Below are 13,231 nucleotides of genomic sequence, written 5' to 3'. Positions count from 1 at the left end.
ACAAACCTAGCCGCCTTTGGGCTCATCAAGACACTACACGGTGGTTGCCCATTGTCGTGCAAGTCCGAAAGTCAATGGTCACATAGACCATATAACCGTACAATGCGCCACTCTGCGCTTGCATAATGCACCACTCCGCGCCTGGTCACTGCCCGATACCACTCCGTGCCGGGCAGGCCACATTCCAGTCCCAAAACAATTATATCTTTTGCTCAAAATCCTTTTTCGAAGGAATAGGTCGTTAAAAGTTGACCTTTAAATAAGATGATTTATTCATCACTTTTAACTCAATTGATCTTTGAGAGTTGTCGGAGTTTTGAATTTAAAATCATTTTCAAATCCCTGTCTGTAGTAGGGTGACACATATATTACTCACTTGTTCTTTATTGAACGAGGAAGCAAAACTCTTATGCTTCTAGACTAAGTTCCCTAAGGTTTTGATACGTTTCAAATGATTAATCTCTTTCAAGAGTTTTGAATAATTTAGAAAGTACCTTTGGGAATTATGTCTATTTTTAAATAAGTTTTTAGAAGTCCGAAGATATTAAATATCTAAGGTCTCATAATTATATAAGAGGGATTTAATGAATTGATAAAATCTTAAGTACAAAGTATTTCTAATTAAGGTTCAATGAATTAATAAAAACCTTAAATACAAAATATTTTGTGAATAAGGTCCAACGAATGGAGACACCTTAATCAAATAATCAAAACATGATTTGGTATCTTATAATTGCTCTTTGAATAGTTAAATCTTTATTAAATAACGTGAAATGATTTATAAACTATTCAGTATATTTTTAAATACTTTATGGATATTTAATAATCCCTTAAGTATCGCTTTATAAAATAATCAATCAAGTAAGGGTGTCCCTTAAATGAATAAACCAATATTTCTCGAAGTTTAAAATCAAAATCTCAATCGTTCGCTTGATATATATATTACGCGAACGTACTTTGTTTATCGAAATAGAAATCTTTCGCGTCCGGCTCTCTCTGGAATTAAATCGTTATTAAAATATCTCCGACTCCCATTATCATATATTATATTTGAAATACGTTTCAATTTCTCATACTTGTGTAAAACGAAATTTGTTTTCGTAAACAATCGCATAATTCGTATGCATTGATATCATAGACAAGCATATATATTTGAACTGTAAATCATGGCATCAATATCACAACAGTATATATATATAGCATGGATAGTATGAGATAGGGTTTCGAAAACTTGTCTCGAGTAATCGAAGTGGTATGGTCTCTGGTGTTTGGTTGGCGATCTATAAACAAGAACCAACGGTCTAAGTTAGTACGCGATTAACGTCTCGCTCTTATTAAGCAACTTTTACAACTACTCAAGTATAACGAATCTCCGATCGTCACATTCTCAACACTTATATTCTCACTTTATAACATGGTCGAGTTTGGAAATCGATCGTTCGCTTTAGAAAGTCCATTTCGAGTTTTAAGCTCAAACGTGAGAAAATGCGCGTCAAAACTAGGTTTTTATGCGTTTCTCGCTTGCGTTCACTTTACCAAAACATTTTTATAAAATCGTAAAATTAATATTTTCTCAAAATTCTTTTTGGACAGTCTTCTCTACTGTCATATACATTTTTCATAAGTTTTCCAGAATCTCGAAATTATTTTAAGTCCTTCAAAATCACCATGCAAGTGAACTTAAGTGCAGTTGGCTAATCGCAGAAATATTTTACACTAAAACGACCATAACTCCTAAACCGTAAATCTCCTCATGATGATCTACACATGTATAGAAACTATAAAACAATCTCTATCTATTCATGGCCAGTGGTTTTCAAATTTTAACCATTTTCATGGCCGAATGTTCTGCAGAAAATAGAACAAGTGCAAGAATGCCCAAACTCAATTTCTACTACTTGATCTTAACACAATCACTACCTATAACCATCATAAACACAAGTACTTCTCAAGATCCACCCACATGGACCTTATATGCTCTATCTAGGTCCACATACATGGATTACAACTCAACATCTCAAGCCTTTAGCAAGAACATAATCAATACAAACTCAAAAAAATACAATCCTTTGGATCTTAATACTACAACAAACATAACTCTTAAATCCAACCATAAAACCTTAAAGGGTTGAAAGTTATACCTTCTTGGACACTAGGAAGGTTAGTGCTAGGATGATTGAGGCTTGGTTTGCTTAGAAAACACTTAGAAGGGCTAGATCCTTAAGAAACAAAACCAAGAAATAAGTTAAAATTTCGGAGTTACCTTTCAGCACCTCATTCAAACATTTTTATAAAATTAGAAAAAATTAATTTGAGGCTGAAATTTGGTACTAAGCTTACCCATGATATAGAGAAGCTATGGTAAAAATTTCATGATATTTGAATGAGTATATTTTGAGTTATGAATTTTTCTTTCTCCCTTGCTCAGAAAATCCGAACTGCTGGAATGAAAAATAGGAGAGCTTTAAGTGAGGGAAAAGGGGTTGTTTTCTTTTGTGGCTAAAGTGTGGGAGTGTATAATGAATATATGGGATGTATGCAGCAGATTTGACAATAATTTGGCAAAGGTATAGGTTGGTTTGATTGTGTGGTGAAGTGAGAAAAGGGAGAAGTATGGCTTGTGTACTTGTTTGTCTCCCATCACTATTCAACACTATTCCACTAACTATTCTAGTTAGCTTCTAATCATCTAGTTACACTCCTAACTATTAGTTAGGACTTGGTTATGCATGGCCAACTTGCACGGGATTTAATTTCTCATTCGTTTATTTATCGTAAACGCAATCGTCGTTCCATTCCGATAGTTTCCACGTATAACGACTTGTTTCGTAGCGATTTCTTTTATCGCTTATAATCCTATAACCAATTCCATTCCTTCTCTTGATCATAGAAACACCTTGATATATTATTTATTTCACGTAGTATTCCCGGTTCTACGCCATTCTTTATGGATATGAAAACACGTAGTATAATTGTGAATCTTCGAATTCCGTCGGCTTTTACATTCACTTATTTTCCTCGATAAACAAGAATATGATCTCGGATTCTCAAAATTCCACTATTCATTTTATGATGATCCCCATACGTATTACTTAATTAGCTCAAGTTACTATTCACAGAAGTTTTAAAATATTACAAAAATCAGGGTTCTTACATACAAGTTGTCAAATCCTGACATCAAAATCAGGTTTTGCTAAGGGTACATAGTGATGAAATTCAATGATAAGAATTATCCGTTGAAAGTCAAAAATAATTCTGGATACTTTATCCCTCGATGGATAAAGGTACATCACGTATCATTGAATTGTTTCAATAATAAATTCTAAACCTTATTCGTCGAATTTACTTATAGTGTGTATGTATATGTCGATGGATAAGTTTTGGAATTTCTGCAGTCTGCTTTATTTTTAAATGGTTATTATTGGAAATTATCATTGGATACTTTATTTTATTTTTAACTATTTATTTGTCTTTTTCTAAGAAAGTATAAAGCCCATTCCATTTTTATATTTCACTATTATCTTTCTCTAAACTACAAAGAAAAGTTTACTTTCTCATCTCCAAACCCCCTTTCTCTCTTTGTAACTGCATACTAAGCAAAAATGGCACCAATAGTCAAAATCATATCTCAATCTGAGTTCGTCTATGAGAAAAACAACTTTGTAGCACTTATGGACAAAAGTGTTGCTTCTAAAGACTTTCATAAGATGGTGGACTTCATAAGCAACTACAAATTGAAGTACTATATGCTCGAGTCCCCCGTGATTTACTGTGAGGTTATGGAGGAAGTTTGGAACACATCCATTTTTAACTCTACAGACATGACCATTAACTTCAATCTCAAAGGTAATGATTATTGTGTTAAGTGTGATGAAGTTCAAGCTTGCTTTACATTTCCTTAAAACAACACATCTGTTCCACACATAGACACTAGCGTGACTAATATGCTTAGGTCTATAAGTTATTCTATTGATTCTTCTAATTTAGGTGAAATCAGAAGAAATGGACTTAGAAAAGAATGGAGCTTTCTATGTGATTTTTTTATAAAAGTATTTTCTGGTAAAATAAGCAACTTTGATGCAATTACTTCTTCCATGCTTGACATGCTGTACATGCTCTTAAATGACAAGTATTTTATTTTTAACAATTATTTCATGCTAGAGTTAGGGTATAAATTAGAAGATATTAAGAAAAGACCAAAGAATGTGTACTATGCTAGGTTTCTTATGATTCTAGCTAACCCTGTATCTAAGGATCTTTTAATTGAGAACCCAAACAATAAGCTTGCTTTTTGGGTCCAAGAAAAGAGAGTACTTGTTGATTTATGCAGGAACAATCTTAATGAAGAAGCGTCTCTTCACTACATGCCGATCATGGAGGCACCTCAGGTAAGTGAGGTAAATAAGTGAGGTAAATGTTCATTTACCTCAGGTAAGTGAGGTAAATGTTCATGTCTGCCAAGGGAGGGGTAGACTCTGGTACTATATTTGCTAGATGGACTACCAAAGGTACCGCAGGCGAAGGTACTATGTGTACTCAGGAACTTGTGAAGTATGTGTATACCCAAAAATGGGATATGTAGCCCGAATGCGGCAAGGGTGATAACCGGGATACGATGGTGTCGTCCTCTGACTAGTAGAATAGGTTACTATTATCGTATTACGACTGATCATCGTATGCGGTGGCTCCAACGAGTGTCCTATTCTTCCAATTGAAATTGTGATGTAATACCGTAACCCAAACCTAGGTGTTGGGTTTACTATGAAGGTATTCGCAGGATAATAAAATCCACTAAAGGATTGTTTTCATCAGAACGTGTGTATCACCAAGGTAAATTATTTTTGAATAAAACGTAATTATCATATATGATGTTTTACGTGAGTTTATCATACAGTCATTTTCACACTGTACATTATTATGCTGGGCATTATAGCTCACTCTTACTTTCTTTTAAATGACACAACACAACAGATAACCAGTATGCCGGTGTGGGACTTAGTCACTTGCAGTCATGGGGAGAATCCCTGGTAGCTTTGTCTCAGGTGTGCCAGAGTATGAGATAGGTATAAGATATCAGTCGTAATTATTGTAACTTCATGTAGAGGTTATGAATAATTGTTTGAGATCCTGTAAAGTACATTTGAGTTTTAATAACAGATGATACTTGTTGTACGTCATTTCTAAGGCTATAACTTGTGAGTGTGTGAGATTGGGGGTCTGTGATATGGAATTATTGGATTATTGAGTTAATGTAGGTTACACATGATTGAAGGATAACGTGACGACCCAGATTTCTGACCCCAGATTTGGGGGCATTACAGAAATGGTATCAGAGCAATAAGTTATAGTGCTCAGAGACGAGAGTGTTAGGAGTTTATCTAGACGTGAGATTTCGTAAGAGCTCATATAGATTTCATCATTGAACTACCGGATGTAGCCTCAATGTGTAGGTTAGGATAAGTGTATATTTGAGGTATTAAAGTATGACTAATAGGACCACTGGTGATTATCAGAATGATGAGGAGAAAAATTTGAATCATATTTGATTTGGCAAGGATGTGGATGTAGAACTTAGAGCTGAGTCTCCAGGGAAATTGGGGTAAAGACAGTATTACCAACACCATATGTTCATTGTGATAACACGAGTCTGTTTAGTCGTAGTTCTTTATAGGTTGCCCATGAAGGGGCATCATATGTGAGGACCATGAAGTCTAATTATTAGTATACATTTGAGGTTATTGGCCCAAACTAGTTGACGGTGTCATTTTACCAATGAGGATTTGAATATCGTATTAATAACGAATTCAGCAGAAATAGTGCCCAATATACCCTTAAGGATTTTTATTCTATTAAGGAATATTTGAATGTAATATAAGAATATTATCGTAAGATGAGTACATTACCTGATATTATTAGTGCACTCAACATGAAGGGTTATGATGGTTTAGCTCAGAGATCAAGAGCGTCAAGAATTGATGGCATGTTTATAAATAAATGGCATAAGATTACAATAAGTGATGGTTCGATCTTAGAACCTTCTAAAAAGATAGACCAGTGAGTCTAGAGAGGAATTCTTCGGTAGAAATGATGTCATAGACTACGTATATATAATCGTAGACATCTAATATATTTGGTAACGTATGATTCAATTACACACACATGCCACCGAACCTATGGACTACATTGAGATCCTTGAGAGATCTCTTTGATCTGTTCCTAGGGGGAACTGGCCACTTGTAGTTAGTAACGGATGCATGTAGCAGGCTCCTATAAGCTTAATAGATGCTTTTGGAATATTTCCGAGTAAAGTCTTCGAGGTAAAACACCGAAATGATAGATATAAGTGCGAAAGTCAAGACTAGTAAGCGATTTTAAAATGATATGAAGGAGACACTAGCTGAAACATGGAATTACAAAGATGAAGAGGTGGTATCATCCTCAAATGGATAATGATGAGAGTTAGGATAATCAGTGAAATATTTTGGAACCTACTCACCGTCACATTACTCCCTCCAGATTGTTGATCATTCGTATTGCCTTGGTAAGTTATATCAGGCAATCCTTTTCGTTCCCTACTTTGAACTTCTGATGTGACCATCTTGAATAGTCTTTCTCCGCACCAGGACTTGTTCAATTCTTTTAGTTAATCCATAAACTTTCATTCATAGATTATGATCTTCTTGTTCAACTCAGAGAAATTTATGCTTCATCTCAATTATCTAAGAGATTTTTTTTTATATAAATTTTCCCTCAATTCATCGATGAATATTCATAATGAGTATCTTCATTTGATTCTTCTTTCATACTTACTCTTTTCAGTCGAGATTGTAAATATCTAACAAATTGTTAAAAACATGGATGATCTAATATCCATATATTCCTCGTGAATCCTTTCCACTAATCAGGATGAAATTATATATTGAACTTTGAAATCATAGTAAGGGTATCAATTTGATATTGGTATTCCAAATTCAATTCTATTTGAGAATCTGACAAAGTATGTGAATGAGGACACCTCTGAGTGTACCCTTTTATTGGCAAGAAATATTTGATAAGAGGCTATCGATTGTTCCGATACCAAGACCACTCGATTCAGAGTTATAATTTCCTTTCTCGGCCCAAATTGGAAAACTCTTTATTTTGAAATCGTCATCCAGGTAGCCACAAATTCTTTAGTGGTTACGATATTGAGATTTTCTTTTTCAAACAAACTGAAATATGCTTAGTTGTATATGTTCTCATGAACGACTAGCTAATGTCCTAACTAGTCGAAATTTTAATGAGGAAAGTCTAGCTAATCGTTCTAGCTAGTTGCCATGGGCCAAACCAATTGTGCTGGCCATTTTCTTAGCCGGTTGATAATATTGCTTTATATGGACTAGTTATTATTTTTCTAAGATCCACTTCCAATCAATTTTTTATTTTAGAGAGTGCATTATATATGTAAAAATTTAATTATTGATGAAATTTTCAAAGATTAATTTAATTGAGACCTAACTAGGTTTCCCACTCAAACGAGAATTCATATTCAATTTATTGAAATATTTTGTTCATGAAATATTTTATTCTTTCGTTTATATAACGAATATCCAATTAAAATCATAAAGTGATTGAAGAACAATATACTTCTTTATTTATTAATCATTGGATAAAATTCTTCTTTCAAAATAGCACCTCTTTGAGACCTCAATGGTTAACCATTGGTTGAGAATGTTATTCGACATTTCTTTCATTATTCGAGAAGAAAATTATTCTTTCAATGGGAAAATCTTACAAGTATCATTCGTATGATGTTATTATTCAACAATCATTGCTTCCTATGGATATTCTCCATAATGTCATAATATATAATTGTAAGGACATGGAAGGATAATCCTTTTTATATTCTTCCTTCCAAGTTATAAATCTTCTGAGTGTTGCGACTCTTTTATTCAGAGCTCATTATTTGTTCAGATGTTAGATTTTGAAACCTTGTTAAGACTGTCTAAATTTTATCGATATCGTGAAAATCATTTTTCCAAGGCTAATTGCCTTCCCAACAAAGAGAGGTATAGTTGAGAACCGATTGTGGTAATATGAGACTGAAAGCTCAGTGCTATGATTGTGCAATCGGAGCATCGTGATGAGTAAGTTGTTTTAGAAAGAAGAATACCATGTCTAGTTATTATCATAAGTATCTTTAATATGGTTATAGAAGAACGAAAATATGGATACGACGTGATTAGTGAGGTACAATTCTATGAAATATTATCGGGAGAGGTGCTAATAAATTCGGGAAAAACCAAGCATGTATGAATTTGAGGAATAAGATTTTCAAGAATTGAAGGTAAGGTTAGTAGCAATTCCGTGCCAGAATTACTCGACGATAAAATAGGATGTTGCGTGAAGTCTAATGATATGTCTACGCAGCTTAACGACTGTGACATAAGGCTTTCTAATAATAATCTAGAATAATTGTGATTAGGTTCGGACTGAAAGGGACAAGGAGTTTACTTATGAGAAAATTTTGGAATTTTTTTTTTACACTGAACATGGGATAGAGGATATGGTCAAATTGATCAAAGGCCATGATTGAGGAATCTATTTTCATCAAGGAAAGGCCAATATGGTGGCTGACACTTTAAGTAGGAAAAGATATATGGAGGATGACAAATCTCAGAATAACTAATGAGAAAGATCGCATGAAAAGAACGCTTTATTACTTAACAAGAAGACTTAAAGGTGCCTAAAAACGTAAACGGATATTAGTCATGACAGAATATGAAAAGGGATGTCATTGAGTAGGTAAGTAAGTATTCGACATGGTTAAAAATTAAAACGGAAAGGGGAGGGTTAAAATTTTGGCAATTTCGACTTGTAGATGATCCAAATAGGAGCAAGAGTTAATTATAATAAATTTTGAAGGAGGATTATCAAGAACCAAGTTAGCCGTCGTGCTATTTGAGAATTTGGAGTGATAGATTAAATAAGACCGCTTACTTTATTATGCAAACGATAGATTCCACTCTACAAAATTTTTATGAACGCGGAAGAGATAATTGGGACAGAGAGACCCTGTGAGGACTGCGCCATGCAAGGACCCAAGATTTAATCAATGGGACTATTTCCCAAGATATTTTGCGAAAAAGAACAGACATAGGAATGACTTAGGGTTCTCAAATCGACAAGTAGAATGAGAGGACTATCCTGACCATTAAAGATACGTCTAGCGGCTTACCTTTTATTTGGAACGGTTTGGGGAATCGCCTATTGTTGACAGATAATTCGTGTAGATGTACTTACCACGCTAGCATACGAAAAATAGTCGCCAATATCCCTTATGAAGCACAGCGTGAAAGAATGAAGGATGTCATTGTCCGAGCTGATAAAAGGCAAAGAAGATCGTACATGCCCTACAAAGGCCACTGGTAGGAGATATCAATAAACGTGAATACGTCTAAGGCGCTAGCGAGAATAACAAGTATGACCCAGAAGGTATCGTAGTACTATAAATATTATACAGGGAATGATTAAAGAAGTCAGACCGACGACGGAAGCTGAACGTCCCACGATCCTAAAACGTGTCAATCAATTGCGTATGAAATGGTGCTTCCTTCAAGATGGCAATAGGACAAGGATGTGCCTTACGTTACTACGGGAAGAAATGTTAAATCTGACACTAAGCGTGTAACAGGAGACAAGCGTGTTGAAATGTGACGAGAACTTCTTACATAAAAAAATCGACAGAGATGATGCGCCAAAATGGGAAAACGTTAAGGAACGAAACTCTAGCACTAGTAGGAGCGATGGAGGGGGAAAACGAATAAGTTGAAGGATGATTCTAATCAAGATTCGCTAATCGTCCATATTATAGATTTTAAGGGAAATGAAGCGACCAGTTTATGTTAATCGAATTATCAACAATAATGAGTTATCATGCGTGCATTGGAACGGCTACAAAGCTTTGTACGGAAGAAAGAATTGTTCTCTTAGGTTGGGAAGAAATTGGTAAGCGGAGGATACTGGACCATAGTTGAGTCAACAGACCAAAGGAATTCCTAGAACTTATCAGATGCCGGCTAGTGGCAGCCTAGGATGGATAATAGAGATATGCAGACCAGAACTATAAAGACAGAAAGTAAGAAGTAGCGGAACAAGTATTGTTGAAAGTACCTTCTGAGGAGGGAGTGATGAGATTCGAAAGGGAAAGAAATGTTGAACCCAAGATTTATTGGACCAGTTGAAGAATTAAAGGACTAAGAAAGTTGACTTATAAATTAGCACCATCGTCGAACGGTCACCAAGTTTATAACGAGTACCATGAATCGAGGTTAGGAAATTTAACCGTCAAAGCCAAACATATCATTGAAAATAAGCTAATAAACTCGTAGCCAGACTTAGCGTATGTCGAGTAACGTGTGGAGGTCATAAGACTACAAGGACGAGTACTCGGAAATATATTGGATGGATGAGTGGAAATTTTATGAAAAGATCAAATACTGCAAGGTCAACGTGAGAACTCGAGGTTGTCATGCGAGAAGCATATCCCTACCCATTTCTGAACTGAATCCGGGACGGAATCCTTTTAAGGGGAAAGACTGTAGGAACCCAAATTTTTGACATCGGTAAAAGACCTTTATGAATAGTAATATAATAACTCAAATTTTTGAGACCTTGTAAAATGCCTAATGAATAACAACCCTGACAGACGGGAATTTTTTTTTAGCCCACACTATGTTGTGCATGAGAAAATGGGTTTCGGAGTTGATAATATGATTATACGTACCAAATGAGTGTATGTAAACGATATTAGTTTTCGAAGAAAATGAAATTTGAAAAAAAATGACCATATTTATGAATCATCGAGGATTACGGGAATCATAATATAATTACGAATTTAAAATCCTACGGATTTATATCCAAGTATGCTAATTCAAAACATAAGGAATAAATACGAAAGAAATTACGTCGCGAACCATTTACGAGAAAGTATTACGAAAATATTTAAGCGATCGAGCGAATGCGTAAATGATTAAATAAACGTAACGCCTTAACTAACCATGGTAAGAAAGTAACCATGGTTACTTTATCAAATAGTGAGCTAGATATAGGATGATCAAGAAAGGCTAATCAAATAGTGTGCTAAGGAAACTAAAACAAGTAGCTTAGCTTGTAAACTAGGAAGCTAATCAGATTTGTCCATGGATTTGGAAACAAGAATAAACCTAGGATCCTAAACTAGAGAATATCAAATCAATATAAGATATCACCAATCCCATTTCCTAGAAGTAAGCATAAAACTCTCTCCCCCTTCTTCATTGTTTCCATTTGGCCCTTCTTCTTCACCAAGGGAAATCAAATTCAAATCTCCAAGTTCTAGCCATGGATAAATCCTCCCATTAATTATCAAGCTTCCTAATAACCAAACTAAGGTAAGATAATTCTTTGATCTCTTTTTATCAAAAAAGATCAAAACGTAAATGAAACTCCGATCATAAACGTAATCCCGTTAAAACGAACAAAATGTAACTTTAAGTTTCTGCAAAAATTACCGAATATTTAAACAGTAATTTCTTGAAACATAACCCTTCATTATTATATAAAATATTATAAGGATCATTTAGGCGCTTGAATCGCTTGATTCCGATTTACGGATCAAAAGTTATGGCCGTTTTACTAAAAGTGATTTACGCGACAAAAACTGCTACGAATTACAAATTTTGAAAATATAAAGGATCGACTTAAAAATGTTCATAAATCATGAAATTTTTAAAGAGAGTATTATTTTGAGTTTCCTAACTTCCATAAAAATATCAAATGAAAATAATGATTTCTCAATTTTATAAAAATATCGGAGCCGAGACCGCGCGATTAGAAACCGTAGAATCCATAAGCGGAGCCGACGATGAAAATGAAAATAAACCTAAGATACTTAGAAAAATGAAGCGACAATGATGTGAATAAGTACTTAAAGGAATAATAAGGGTAATATAAGTTGAGAGGGTGCATAATGATTAGCGCATGAGTGCGGGTAGCTATAAATTAGAACGAGACCTAACAAAACGACTTGTTCTATGATTATAGATTTTCGAGCGGAACCTAGAGCATCCTCCACCTCAAGATACCCAGACAAGTTTTCAAACCCTACCTTTTAAGAACTGTTGTGGTGTGAATATTTTACAAAACTGTGATATATGCATGAGATTGCTTTAAACTGTTTTATGAAGTTTGAGATGTATTACATTACTCAATTGTTGATAATTTCTAGTATATGTTCATACTGAGTTCGAAATGTTATATTTAGACCGAGATTCGGTCGGTGTAAGCTTATAAAAATCTGGAGGTATCCCGGAGGAGTTTATAATTGAGAACGTTAACGCTAGCGAGTAGCGTGGCGTGTATATATTTTAGACCGAGGATCGGTCAGTAAAAATTGATGAAAACCCGAAAGTATTCCGGAGGTGTTTTAATTAGAATATTAACGCTATAATAGAGCGTGATGTATAAGTTGTAAGACCGAGAGTCGGTGAGTTTTGTTTTTATAGAATAAAAACCCGGGAATCATTCCGGTGATATTTATAGGACGATTAAAGTCCATAGTAGTTACATTTCAAGGGACTCAACGTCCACTTACGATACCTCGAACTTTTATTAAAACGATTTCCCAACGATCATATTCCCTCAACTATATTTTATTCTTCGAATAATAAATATTATATACCTATTCCTTTATTACGGGAGAAGTATACTCCAACGACTATTTATTTCAAACCTGATTAAACATTAAAGATTATTAATTACGTAGACCTAAACTAGTTGAAGAATATTATTTTAAATATTCTTTTAGAGAGTAAACTCATTCGAGGTTTAATTAGTTATCGATTATCTTTCAATTATTTATTATTCATTAAAGGGTTTATTATTAATTTAAAAATCATAGATCCTGATTTAAAAATATACTTTCTGATTTCGGAAAATCATTCGAATAATTTCAGATCATCGGAGATTACTATCCCGACTTATTTAATATAGTTTCAAGGAGAAACTTTTCCCCCTTATTAAATTATCTGTTGACAACGGTCAACTCACATCCTTAGTACTTCCTCCGAAAATTTCGGAAGTACGTATATATATACATTTATATCTTAGTAAGATAAACTATTTCTATCAACAAGCAAAACGCTTGGGGAACTTCGATGTGGTTCGAGTTCTCGAGATAGGATAGAATTCTTTTAAAAGGACAAGGGAGGGA

General features: G+C 34.3%; 1 long non-coding RNA gene across 1 annotated transcript; it reads right to left on the bottom strand.

Annotated features, from left to right (window-relative positions):
- Positions 1-1,234: 1,234 nt before the first annotated feature.
- LOC141710976 (uncharacterized) lies at positions 1,235-2,496 on the bottom strand. Its single transcript, XR_012571164.1, has 3 exons — positions 2,341-2,496; positions 2,142-2,219; positions 1,235-1,280 (listed from the first exon to the last, which is right to left on the bottom strand). It is a non-coding gene; the product is annotated as an uncharacterized LOC141710976 (long non-coding RNA).
- Positions 2,497-13,231: the final 10,735 nt, after the last annotated feature.

The sequence above is a fragment of the Apium graveolens genome, chromosome 3 (genome assembly GCF_009905375.1).
Source record: "Apium graveolens cultivar Ventura chromosome 3, ASM990537v1, whole genome shotgun sequence".
In the NCBI taxonomy this organism is placed as follows: domain Eukaryota; kingdom Viridiplantae; phylum Streptophyta; class Magnoliopsida; order Apiales; family Apiaceae; genus Apium; species Apium graveolens.
Note: the sequence above shows the minus strand (reverse complement) of the source record. Positions and strands in the feature narration are given on the sequence as shown.